General features: G+C 29.3%; 1 pseudogene; it reads left to right on the forward strand.

Annotated features, from left to right (window-relative positions):
• The first annotated feature begins 6381 nt into the window (after positions 1–6381).
• Positions 6382–7907, forward strand: LOC105647923 (dihydroorotase, mitochondrial-like; annotated as a pseudogene).
• Positions 7908–14164: the final 6257 nt, after the last annotated feature.

Genomic DNA, 14164 nt, shown 5'->3' on the forward strand with positions numbered 1-14164 from the left:
TCCAAATGCCTATAAAGATGTTCAGACTCCAAACACTTTTAGAAGCCTATTCCTTAGCCAAATTACAATAATTGACAGTATCAGCAATTCATCAGAAACCTTAACCAACAAGTACCCCTTTATCAAACCTTACTTCCAATAACTACTCACTCCAACTTCAATCACAATAGTTCCGGCTTATTTTCATCTGTTGTCTCTAAAATATATTTATATTTTTTAATTGTTCTTATATTTTAATTTATCACTTAAAAATATATAAACTTTTATTAGAGTAACACAAAAATTTATTTTCCGATTTTGAGGTTGACAAACGGTAAATTTGCTAACGTGAAAAAGTTTTTACCGTGATAAATGTTTTTAACATAATAAATGAAAAAAAAAAAAGTAAATGTCAAACTACGGAAAATTGAGTCATTTTTTCTCTCTCATCTCATTCGTTTGTCCTTTTGTTCTTTCTTCTTCTACTGTCCACAATGTCTTTTTCTTTTTTTTTTTTTTTTTTTTTTTTTTTTTTTTGTCATTTTCTTCTTGATATGCTTTTATCCATGATTTAACAAATAAACCTCAACTCCTCATCACTTGCCTTTGATTTTTCTTCAACCATTCTATCTTTCTTACTATCAATTTTTTCCAGAAAATAGAGATAATATTGCAAAAGTTAAAAGACTTATCAATGGCAGTGTTAGATTGTATTAGTATTTTATACATAATTTATTTGGTTAACCTTATTTAGATTAAAATAAATTTATGTGATTTTATTTAAAATCTTTATGATTTTTTGAAAAATCAATTCAAATTTAAATTAAGGTTAAAAATTAAATTAGTTTTTCTAATTTGTATAATTACTAATTAAAAATTATCATATATTTAAAGGCGTAAAAACTTTTTAATTGAGATACTTAATGGATGAAATGTCAACTTTTAACTTAAAGAGAGTACTTCATAAAAGTTTAAATTTTTAATTAAATATATATGACCTTTTTATTAGAATTATTTTAAATTTCTAATCTCTACTTAGCTATATAAAATAAAGAAATTCTTAAAAGTATTTAACTTAAGATATTTATTAAAAGCCAGCAAATCACTGCCCATCCTCTCTTTTCTTTATGATAGAATGGGCAAGAGAGACGGTGTGACCTTTTGTGGGCAGGAGAGAGAGCACATGAGAGAGACAAATTTTTCTCGTGTAATTTTTTAATTTACTCATCAAGTGATAAAGTAATGCAACATCAGTATTTAACCGGGCTGTGACCAAGAAACGGGTTAATAATCTTTTTTGTTATTCCAATAGTAATTTGTGTAATTTTATGTGACGAATTAAAGCATATGGACAATTAAGCAATAGCCCTATAATTTACGTACCACAAGCGAAAATAAATCCAATAATTCCAATTATACTAATACATATAAGCCTATTATCTAAAATCAATATCCCAATACCATTTCAAGACCAAATCAAACCTTATCAAAAACCAACATGGGTTGTTACCTATACCTAACTTGCCTAGATCGACCCAACCTTCAAAATTTCCAACAACCTTAACCAGTAAAGAAATGGACAAGAAAGAGCCAAGAAACTTTGCTTTTGGTGTGATGAGAAATTTCAATCGGGCATAGATGCAAGAAAAAGCAGCTATATGCACTGCAAATGAAAGAAGTGATTAATGCAGATGAAAGTGAATTCACATATTGTATTGAGGAGTTAGAAGATCCAATATTGGATAATAAGATAATATAAGGTCAATTATCTCTCAATGCCTTTTGGGGAACAGACAGCAACCAAACAATGATGTTGAAAGTAATATAGGAAAATGAAGCTACATACGCTCATTGACACATGAAATACACACAACTTCCTCAATGAGAAAACATCATAGAAATTATATTAGCTTATTACTAAAATTACAGGACTACGGGTGGAGGTGGCTAATGGCCAAGAGTTCCAATGCAATTCCATATGCAAGCAATTCAAAGGGAAATGCAATAACAAAGTTCTACAACAAATGTGTATGTGCTGCCTCTAGAGGGTTATGACTTAATTTTAGGAATTCAATGGTTGAAAACACTTGGAGATATCAATTGCAATTTCAATGATCTTACCATGAAGTTCAATTTACATGGGAAATCATACTTCTTACAAGGGGAACAATTTTTCAAGTCATTCTAATCCCTCAATGTACTTATAATAAAACAACCAAAGTTTGTCTTAACTCATAAAGTCCTATAGTCTGCTATGCTCTCTATATGTTAAATCTTTCATTAATCGAGGAATGGGTTGACCATCAAAAATTACTTAAAGAGTTTGAAGATATGTTTCAGGAACCTAAAGGGCTACCATCACAGAGGCTACATGACCATAAGTTCCCCCTCAAACCCGGTTCACAACCAGTTAACATTAGACCATATAGGTATGTTGTTGAACAGAAAACTGCCATTAAAGAAATAATTAAGGATATGTTAGCTAATGGATCATTAGAAATAATAGTAGCCCTTATGCGAATCTAATTGTTTTGGTTAAGAAGAAAGACAATACTTGGAGGACGTGCATTGATTATAAAGCACTCAATAACATCACCCTTAAAGATAAATTCCACATACCCTTGATTGATGAGCTTTTAGAGGATTTTTTTTAGGGGGGGTGGTGTGGTATTTTTCAAAATTGATTTGAGATCAAGTGATTGGTAAGTAAGGATGTATGAAGAAGATATACGCAAAAATGCCTTTAAAACTCATGACGGGCATTATGATTTTTTGGTTATGCCCTTTGGCTTAACCAATGCTCCAACAACTTTTCAGTCCTTAATGAATTTAGTTTTTAAAACCTTTCTAAGGAAATTTGTATTGGTTTTATTTGATGATATACTGATTTACAGTAAAAGAAAGAGCTCTACTTACAAGAGTTGCAATTGGTGTTGCATACTATACGATAACATTAGTTATGTGCTAAGCTTACCAAGTGTCAATTTGGAGAACAACAAGTGGAGTACTTAGAGCACATAATAGTTGCTGATGGTGCTCATACAAATCCAAAAAAAAGGTTAAGGTAGTGCAAAATTGGCCTTTACCTTAGAATATAAAACGTTTGAGAAGCTTTTTGGGCCTCACTTAGTACTATAGGAGATTTATGAAAAATTATGAAAAACTTGCCAAGCCTTTAACTAAGCTATTGATACAGAGATCCTTTATATGGAATTCAACTGCCGAGAGTTCCTTTCAAACTTTGAACTAAGCAATGGTTCAAGCCCTAGTGTAATCTCTTCTAGATTTCATAAAAACATTTGTTGTAGAAACTGATGCATCAGGGGAAGACATTGAACCAGTGTTTATGCAAGAAAAGGCATCCTTTAGCCTATATCAGTAAGGTTTTATCTCCTAAAAACCAAGTATTCTCTACCAATAAAAAAGAATTGTTAGCTATATTTTTGCTACAAAGCATTGGAGTCACTACTTACTTCATAGGCATTTTATGATCAAAACCAATCATAAGAGTCTAAAGTATGCATTAGAACAAAAAATTGTAACTCCAGCCTAACATACTTGGTTATTGAAGCATCAATCTTTTGATTACAAGATACAATATAAGAGGGGCCAAGAAAATCAGGTTGCAGATGCTTTATCAAGAATTCCCTTTACTAGCATTCTCGCTTTAACTACACACATGCTTTCTATTGAGATATTTACTATTATTTAGGATATTTGGACCATAAGTCCTATGCCACAAAAACTTATTTCTGAGTTACAACTTAACCTAGGTTCTCATTCTAAATATAAGTGGCAAGATGGGGTATTAAGAAGGAATGGGAAACTAGTTATGGACAATGATAATGATTTAAACCTGAAACTTTAGCACCTCTATCATGATTCAGCGATTGGGGTCATTCAGGAGTTTTTACAACTTATAGGAGGTTGGCCCTAGTTGTTTAATGGGAAGGGTTATGAAGGTTTATAAAAAATTATGTCAAAAATTGTCAAATATGTTAGCAGGTTCAGTCTGAAACAATTGTTGTGTTAGGAACCTTGCAACCTTTACCCTTACCACATGGATTCTTTGCTTATATAACCATAGATTTATAGAAGCATTAACAAAGTCTCAAGGCAAGATTTCCATTTGGTTGTAGATAGATTAAGCAAATATGCCCAGTTCATAAGACTTGTGAATTCTTTTTATGCTAAAACTGTGGCACAAACATTCTTAGACAATGTTTACAATCTACATGGCCTACCTCTCACAATAGTTACTAATAGGGATGCAATCTTCACAAGCACCTTTTAGCAAGAGTTTTCAAACTTTAGGGGGTTGGATTACACTTGTCAACAGCTTACCATCCTCAAACGGATGGGCAAATTGAAGTTATAAATATGTGTTTGGAATAGTATTTGATGTGTGTTAGGATAGCAATATTTCTATCGCAGATTTGTGAAGATTCACAATCTGATTTAAATTTTATTCAAATATTTCAAGTTCAAATGTACCTAGAGTTATAGCAGTTATAGTTTGTATTTTCTGTATAAATATACTCTGTAATTCATATATAAGCAATACAACATACAAAGATATTACAAAGAATTTACTTAGTATCCGAGCCTTCTCTTTTTCTTAATTCTTTAATTATGGCTTCTCCAAGTGATATTTCCTCTCTTTCTTCATTATCTACTTCTACCCATCTTACTTTCTCCATTAAGTTGAATATCAAAAACTACCTTGCATGGAAAATGCAATTTACCCCATTACTTAACTACCAAAAGCTTCAAGGATTTATTGATGGTAGTACCCCTTCACCACCAAAAATCATTATCAATTCTAAAACTTCCACCCCAACTACCAATTCGGAGTATGAGTCATGGTTCCAAAAGGATCAAATGTTAATGTCATGGCTTCTCTCATCCCTAATCGAAGAAATCTTTCCATACATCTCCGGTTTAACTTCTTCATATGATGTTTGGAAAGCCTTATCCCAAGCCTTTGGCTCTATGTTCCAAAACAGACAATTGCAAATTCACATTGAATTACAAGAGTTGAAAAAGAACTAACTTATTGTGGTTGAATATCTTCATTGAGCCAAATCTTTGGCTGATCAGCTACAAGCTGCTGCCTGTCCTATATCCTCCGCGTGTGATTATTTATCTCAATATTGGCACAGATTATCATCCAATCATTATAATTCTTAATATGCGGACTGAACCAGTCTCATTCTATGAATTATATGGGCAGCTTGTTGCTCATGAGATTCTTATCAAGAGTACACAAGAACCCCTGTTGCTAATAGGGCTTTACGACCTACCAATTCTTTACCATCGCTTCTACCTACACCACCTAGACCTGCCAACTGTAACTTCACCCAAAGAAGAAAATTTCTGGTGTATCCAATATTGTGTTTTATCCAAAAGGACCTTGTCAAATATATGGCCTTCAAAATCATACTGCAGACCGATGTCGCTGTAGATATAATTCTAATTTTTCTGGTCCATGTCCTATAAATTATCCAAAGCCAATTATAATTCATATGGATGTTCACCATCTTTCTCTTTAGAAAAATCCTTTGGTTCAACTTCTAATCCTTGGTTTCCAGATATTCCAGCCAACTACCACATTACACCAGATCTTTCCACCTTGAGCATTGCAGATGAATACAAAGGGATTAATCAACTCCATATAGGTAATGGCAAAGGTGTGCAAATATTGCATACTGGTATAACATCTGTCCCTTCTTCAATTGGTTCCTTAAAATTAAATGATGTTTTTTGTGTTCCTTCCATTATTAAAAATTTACTTGTTATCTAAAAATTCACTACTGATAACTCCTGCTTTTTTGAATTTCGGCCATCTTATTTTGTTGTTAACTGAGTCATTTTCTTTTCTGTACGCTTTAATAAGAGCATGATGGATTTGACAATTCTTTGCAGGTAAATTTTCCGAATTATTTGGGCTAAACCATTGTGGAATTTTTGATGAAACTATAAATTTATAATCTGAATAGTTCTTGTACTTAATAGTTTAGTAGTGGTAAATGGATTATTAAAACTTGAATAGTAAACGATGAAGTAGCAAATTGTATTGATGAATTTAGTATTTAATTATATTATTTCATTAAAAATAGTTAATGATGAAGGGCGTACGATAATGGATGTAGTGGTGATGTAGATAAATGTTAGTATTTAATTTACTATTGGCATTGTTGCTCAACAATTGAAATGCTTCATTACCTTACTCATTTTTGGAAAGAAATGCTTCATTACTTAAAAATATATTTCTAGAACCCAAAACAAATTCACTCTTAAATTTCCATTTAGCTAATAAGCCATAGGTAGCCTAACATGGTCTTTTGGTAGAATATTACTTGTTGTGTTCACCCATAACTTTCATATATACACGAAATTTTGCTACGGGTACACGGGGAGGTTACAGATCCAAATGATGACATATTTGATTGTGAGAAGGTCTTCAGTTACACTGTTTTGCAACCCTTTAATCCAAGGGCTTCCACAACTAAAGGTTGTGATGGAGTATATCACTACAATGGATGCTTTTAGGTTTATCGAGTCTTGTGATAACGGTATTGTTAATGTCTTTCAAGGAGAAGTGTTGCCATTTTCCTTCCTAGTATTAAATTCATATCTAACTTATTTTAATCTTTTAGGATCTGTGGCAGCAATTGTTACTCCTCAACACATTGTTCTGAATAGAAATGCTTTATTCCAAGGAGGACTGCGACCATATAGTTTTTGTTTTCCAGTACTTAAGAAAGAAACCCATAGTATGTCATACTACCATCTTTTAGCAAATGAGTTGCCCTTTACAATGCCAAGACCCTATAGTTAATCACTTTCTTTATCATCAAAAAATAAATCACTATGATGATTTAAAGTTGACAGTTTTGTAAATATTTAGCAATTAGCACTCAGAAAGCATGCATTCATTAACTTTTTTGAATTAAAAAACCTAAGAACGATTCTTCCTAAAAAATTATTTTTAATTTATTTTGATATAGGAGTATACACTTCATTTAATTATTGTTATTAAATAATACACTGTGGAGTCCATAAGGAGTTATTGCTATTATGTTTACTCTATATTGTGAGCTTATTTATTTGTCTTTTTTGGGACAAGCAATTGTTTCAGCTGTTACTAGTGGGAGTAGAAGGTTTTTTCTTGGGACCGATAGTGCTCCTCATGAAAGAAAGAGAAAGGAGTGCCCTTGTGGGTATGCTGGAATATATAATGTCACTGTTGCCTTGTTACTATATACCAAGGTTTTTGAAGAGGTAACTTCTTTTATTATTCATATGCTTACCAACTCCCGATTATTAATGGTACCTTCTTTCTCTCTTAGCTACATCAGCTTATGCATTGTAAGCTATTAAACCTCAACTTTTTATGGATGCATCTAATATAAAACCAACATTTGATTTCTTTTAATTCTCATTTTTGGTGAAGGAAACAATGGATGTTCTAACAGCGTTGAGAAGAATCGTCTAATATTTAGACCTAACCAGGGCATTAACTTGGCTATTGTTATTGGCGAAAAATTTTATTTTTTGTTTGGTTTGTTATTATTATATCTTGTCATGTCATGTACCAAATATTTTACTACTTCCTTGCCTTTTGTATGCCATATCACAGACATGCTACAATTATTTGCATGTCCATATCAATAAGTTTTGTCCTAAACCTTTTTCTTCACAGTACCTTATATGGTAGTTTGCTCGTTCTAGTCTGGCCCACTTGATAAGTTAGAGGCATTTACAAGATTTAATGGACCAAACTTCTACGGACTTCCAAGGAACATATCAAAGATCAAGTTGACCAAGACCCAATGGAAGTGCTAGAGTCTTTCTCATTTTTGTTCAGAGATATCGTTCCAATGTCTGTAGGAGAAACACTAGAGTTGCAACCAGAATCTATTTGATTTACATTGTTTACAGTAAGAAAACTTAGTCTTTGTTTTTGTTCCTTGTCAATCTTATTGCATAAATTGATGGATTTCATGAATGTTCCATTCAACATAAATTTTCTTTTCATATAAAATCCATCTATTTTCATTAATGTTGACTGGTGAAGTCTCGTAGCCGCACCAATTTTATTAGTTCTATGTATGACTTGAAGTTTTATAACATGTTCCAAGAATAGCATTAACGGTTTTTTGGTGAATAATGCATCTCCAGTTTCTAGTAATAGTTCATTATGGATTAACAGAAGTTCACATTTTAATAACAAAATACAATCATGTTAGACCATGACGATGATGATATGTCATTTGTATGTTTGCCGGGATTCTTTCATATTGCTTTTATTTGAGACTAATTTTATTTCGGAATTCGTTCCTCAAATCAAACCTACTGACAATTATCTATTGAATTCAATCATGTCCTATCATTTGAGCCACTCTTTACAACTAAAAGAGCAATCCTTTAGTTTTAGGTAGTAATACTAATGATGTTTGTTGGCCTGTCAAGGGCCTTGTGCTCAAGAGCAAGAATTGCCGGCTTTATGTTCATGATCATCATGGATATGTTAGGCCAAGTTGGACAGTTATTAGAGTCAATAATGTGGTATGAGTTTATTAATGGTTCCATACATAAATATATAAGAGATGTATTAGCCATTAAGCAATAGAAATAGAACAAATAAATCTTTTTCTTCTTACTTTCTCTCTATAATTCAACTCATTTTGTCTCCTTTCTCACTTAACAAACACCATGCTAGGCAAAGAGTCCTAACATAATACTTTTGGTATTCAGTTTGAATTTTTTTTTTTTTTTTAAATTGAGTAATGCATTAATCTTAGGCATATAATTGTGGAAGAAAAAAAATGAAAAATCAATATTATCTTATAAATTAATAAGAATTAATACAATAAATAAACAAAGGCTAAATCATTAAAAAAATTTCAAACTTTGTGCATAGTTTTAATTGTAATTTAAATCCAACTTTCTTCCCTTAATATTTTGAACTTTAACTTTAGTTATAATAGTTGAATTAATTGTGAGCAAACTTGAAAATTATCGTAATCTAATAACTTGAGATAAATTGAGTTGTTTTTGAAAGCTATTTGCTTTTAAGTTTTGATTTTGATTTCTAAGTTAATATAATTGTTTGATTTAAGCTTTTGTTGTTAAGGTCATAAAACACCAATTTTTGAGATTTTTATGGTAAATATACATATGCTTTGATTTAACCTTGACATTCCTAAAATAAGTTAGAATTTTCTTTAAGGCAAAATTTTAAATGCTCACATTTAGGAAGAGATGATCTAGGCATTCTTTATTTTAAACACATATTTTAACTTAGGCCACCCCGAGTTAAATTATGACTTTTCCAACCCTTTGAAGCCTGTATCAAAAAATTTTCTTGTTTACCCTTTATTAAACCTAGGCACTAAACCAAATTACAAAACTTTTCCCCTAAGTGCAATAATGTGCAATAAATAATTATTAAATTATATTAAGATATAGGAAGAAAAATCAAAAGAAAGAGGGTATCTAGCAAGTGGAGTACAAAAGAAAAACACCTCATGAAGAGAAAAAAATGAAAATAATGAAAAATTCAAGTTTGGGGAATTCAAGCAAGGAAGAAAAAGTTGTCAAAGTGCTACTATAAAGAAACCTTGCCAAAGTATCTCCAATATTAGGCTAGTCAAAAAATTTTCAAAGTTAAGACTCTCTTCACAATAAGAATATATGTTTTAGTATAATTAAATCTTGTTATTATATATTATTTGTACTCTTTGTTTCTCCTTCTTATCCCTTTTCTTTGTTAAACCAATTTATACTCCTAAACCCCATTACAACCTTGATGCAAGACTTTTTTATCTTTGTAATTGTGTGCATTTTAATTGCAGAGAATGCATAACTAACTTTGCCTATGTGAATGATAAGATTTTATCATTTTGTTTAAAGGTTAATATTTTTGTGAAAATTTATATTTTATTTTTCATAGTTTGATCAAATGTTGGTGTTGTAGACCTTAATAACTCATGTTTAGATCGAAGAATGCATTTTCTTGAAATTAAATCTTTGCAAAGAAATAAGCATTTAGTTTATACTCAAGTTAGGAGATTATTGATATTTTTAAGATTGTGAATAATTATTTTCAACCATATTAAGCTAGCTGTATTAGAGTATTTAGTTTATATTTATGTTCTTGCTTTGTTTTTACTTTTATTGCTTGAGGACAAGCAATGGTTTAAGTTTGGAAAATTTTGATAGGTCTTATTTTTATAATATTTTTAGTTTAGTTTTTATTAGGATTTTTAGTACTTTTAATTATTTTGATTAATTTTTTGTTTAGATTTATTCATGTTTTTAATTAAGTTTCTTTGATCCTAGCTAAGCTTGATATGAAGGGTTTTTAGCAGAAAAATAACTAAAATTTGCATCAAAAAAGGTTGGAGCTGAAAAATGAAGATAAAAGCTTAACCAGGCCAAGTCAGTAAAGTTCAAAACCTGACTATGTCAGACGCCACGGTCGTTTCTCCAAGAAAATTGAAAATTCAAGTTGATCGAATTTAATTATTTAGCCTGTGTAGATTTGAAGACTGGGCATATCTTGTGCATGGAGCTGTATGAGAACAATAGAAGACTTACATTGTTTGAGTTCCAGCCCTATTTGGTCAAAGAAGACTCCTAAGTAGGAAGAAATATAATATTAAATCAGTTTCCTATTCAAATAATATTTCTTTCTACTTAGGCTAGCTAGTTTCCTACTCGGATTCAAAGACGCTCTACGAAAGTCTATATAAATACATCAATTAGATCTCTGGGATCTTGGATCTTAGATCTTTATTCTATTCTTTTTTTAGTTTTCTTTCTTTTAAGACTTCAAGCATTTAAGTTTGTGTAAAGAATCAAGAAAGTCGCTCACGCTACTCGTTTACTAGTTTTTATCTCTAAAGTCTTAATCTTGTTTCTATTTTTCATTATTCATATTGACTATGTAATTAGTTTTAAATTTAATTGAGTTTTATTTAATTATTATGTCGAACTAAATTCTTATACTAGAGATTTGATGTAACTTAATTTCTATTTCAATTTATAATATTAGATTTGCTTTTTTTTTTTTTTTTGTTAAAGGTATAATTTATTATTGAACTTAATGCTTTCAGACAGAGTTTCTCTCCTAGATTGATTTATTTCATTAATCACAATCGGGAGAAGAATTTTTAATATGAAAAATGTAATAAATTACATGGGAATAATAACTTGATGCGGAGCTATATAGTTTGACTCATGGAGGTTTTCAAAAGTTAACGAGCTTAGGTATGAATTTATAAACAAACTATAAAACTTAATGATTAATTCATGTTTGATTTTGCTATATTGGAAGATAGGTAATTAGATCGGGTTAAAATAACTAATAATACACCGGGAGAGAGCTTGTTAGCGATTTTAAGATTGTTTTCCATACTTGAACAATTAAAATTGATTATTAAACTAATAAAATAAATTTGATAGAATTAAGTGAAGTTAAAAAATCCCTTGTAACTTTTAATCCTTGATTTTTTTCCTCAAATTATCTTGTTTGCTTTCTTATTGCTTTCATTTATTTCTTTTATTTTTTTAATCTATTCTTCTTACCGTCGTTTAAATAATAGTAAATTAACACAATTTTGTCATTAAAATTTGTAAAATTTAATATCCGTTATAAAATTCATCTTTGACGTACGTATTTTATATTACAAATCTAAATTTAAGTATGTCGATGGATAGTCGTACACTTTCACCATATATATAATTAATTGGTTGCAAATTAAGTTTTCCAATTAAAATTGAACTTAGGTATTTGATAAATAATAATTCAAGAATTCAATAATTGAAATAAAAGTTAAAGTGAGTACATGTTTTTATTTTTTGATCTGTTTTTCACTTTTTCTAGTATAATAATATGAGTAAAAATTGTAGTCCAACACTTTCTGATGTAAAAGAAGAAGAGAGAGGGAGCGATTGGTGGCAAAAAACAAATCAACTTCTTTTTTCTTTCCATTTTTGGGATTTAACCAAAAGAAAAAGAAAGAATATAATCTTTTAAAAGCTTGCATGGAAAGAAAAGAAAAATAAAAATAATGTGTTCTTCCTTATGCTATATAATATTTATATATTTCAGGTTTGAGTACTGCATTACAAGTTTAAATTCAGTAAATTATAATCCTCATTGGATAAGTGTAAGTGAATTTTTATTTTTAATTTGATAATTTATTTATTAAATTAATTAAATTAATATGTTATGCAGGCAGACCCAGATGGAGCATACATCGTGCCTGTGAAGGCTCTAAATATCATATGGGGAAACGGATCATACTTTCAGAGGAGGAGATTAGGTAATCATGGATTTTACATATATTTATTAGATGTATAGTTAATTTATTACTCCCTTCTCTCGGTTGCAAAATATAAACCGTTTTTCGATGATTATTTTGAACCAAAAAATATAATTCATTTTGCGTATTTTAAGAAATAATAAAAGATGTTTTTCCAATGTTACTGTTATTTACATTAGATACAATCACTACCTCATTAGATACAATAAATACCTCACTAGATACTCATTTTGAGATAAAGAATAATTTAGTCAAATTACCCTTGATTTTATTATAATTTAGGAAAATTAATTATTTTCTTAATCTTCATGCAAAAACCTTAAACGAGTTATATTTTGGGACATAAGGGTAGTTAACTGTTTGCTGAAAAATAAAATCTACGTGATTGAATGATATTTTTAAAATAAAATTAAGTAATATAAATTTTACCATTAGGTAAAATATATTGTACTTGAATCATACAAAGAGAAAAATCAAGATTGGCATGAGATTAGCGATGGCGAATTTACCGTTCTGGTTAAGGACTCGGCCGGAGTTGTGGAGTTCGGTATGTCTGAAGTTGAAAGTGACTGGTGGAATGGTTCTTGCTGGTATCAAAATTAAGCCTAAATAACTAATACCAGTAGCTAGGGTCAATTAGTTGAAAGAGTTTCTATTCAAGGAAAAAAAAGATTAGTTAAAGGAGTTGAAGATGTTAATTGAGCAATTTAGCTATATAATTCTTTTTTGTGTGCGCAAAAAAAGCAGTTTATAACAATAAATATAATAAAGTCGTTTGTTTTTGTAATTTGAATTATCATTTATGAAATCATAATTTAAATACAACCAAATTTAATTTAAAGTTTTGGTAAAGTTTTAGATATGTCTAATCAGTAAGTATTTTAAGTAATTTAATTTGTCTCGTTGACTAAAATGTAAACAACAAATTTGTATCTTAGACGAAAGATAAAATTATAAAGAATAGCTTTATGAAGAGAATCATGAAATTCTATAATTATATAGTACTCCATAAATATATATATATATATATATATATAGTTGTGTCTATCAATATGTAATATGTAATATGCAAGCCTTTTGAGAATTTTCTTATTTGAATTTTCATGTTATAAGGGGTTAAAACTATTAAAATACTCTTACAGTCCGTTTAGAACAAATGAATAATAGTTGTAGAATTCATTTGCAAACGAATTTGTCATGTTTGATATACTACAATTTAAAATAAGGAATTCAATTGAATTCTACAAAATTATATTTAGAATAAATTCTTAAATGAAAATTTATTTGTCTTTATTTTTTTTAACACCCTTGACATGATAATTTAATAAAAATAGTAAACACCAATTATATTTATTATGTACAATATAATAACTTGTCATTTTTTATTAAAATATAAATAATAAATTTCATATAAATAAATACACTAATATCCACGCTAATTAATTAATTATATAGACAATAAAATTCATCATAATAATTATTTTTAATTAATGTAAAAAATTTTGTTGATTTAAGTAATTAATTTGGAAACTAAAAAAAATATTAAGAATGTTATTATTTTTTTTAATTGCATTTGAAAACAATTGTTGATACTTACTTTTCATAGTAATAATAACTAATGTTATTACTAGACTTTAAAAGAAAAAAAAAAAACCGATATTACCAGTTTGAAACTTTCCAAAAAAAAATAAAAAGGAAAAAAAATAAACATATAAACTAATGTTATTATTAGATTAAAAAAATAATTATGTTATAGTCTGGAATTTTTCAAAGAAAATAAACAAGAAGGAAAAAAAAGTAAAAATAGTTGAGTTTATAGTGGAGGGTAATTTTGTCAATAAACATTTCAA

This window comes from Jatropha curcas, chromosome 10 (genome assembly GCF_041381405.1).
Source record: "Jatropha curcas cultivar XTBG-Jc1 chromosome 10, XTBG_Jcur_1.0, whole genome shotgun sequence".
Taxonomy (NCBI): Eukaryota; Viridiplantae; Streptophyta; class Magnoliopsida; order Malpighiales; family Euphorbiaceae; genus Jatropha; species Jatropha curcas.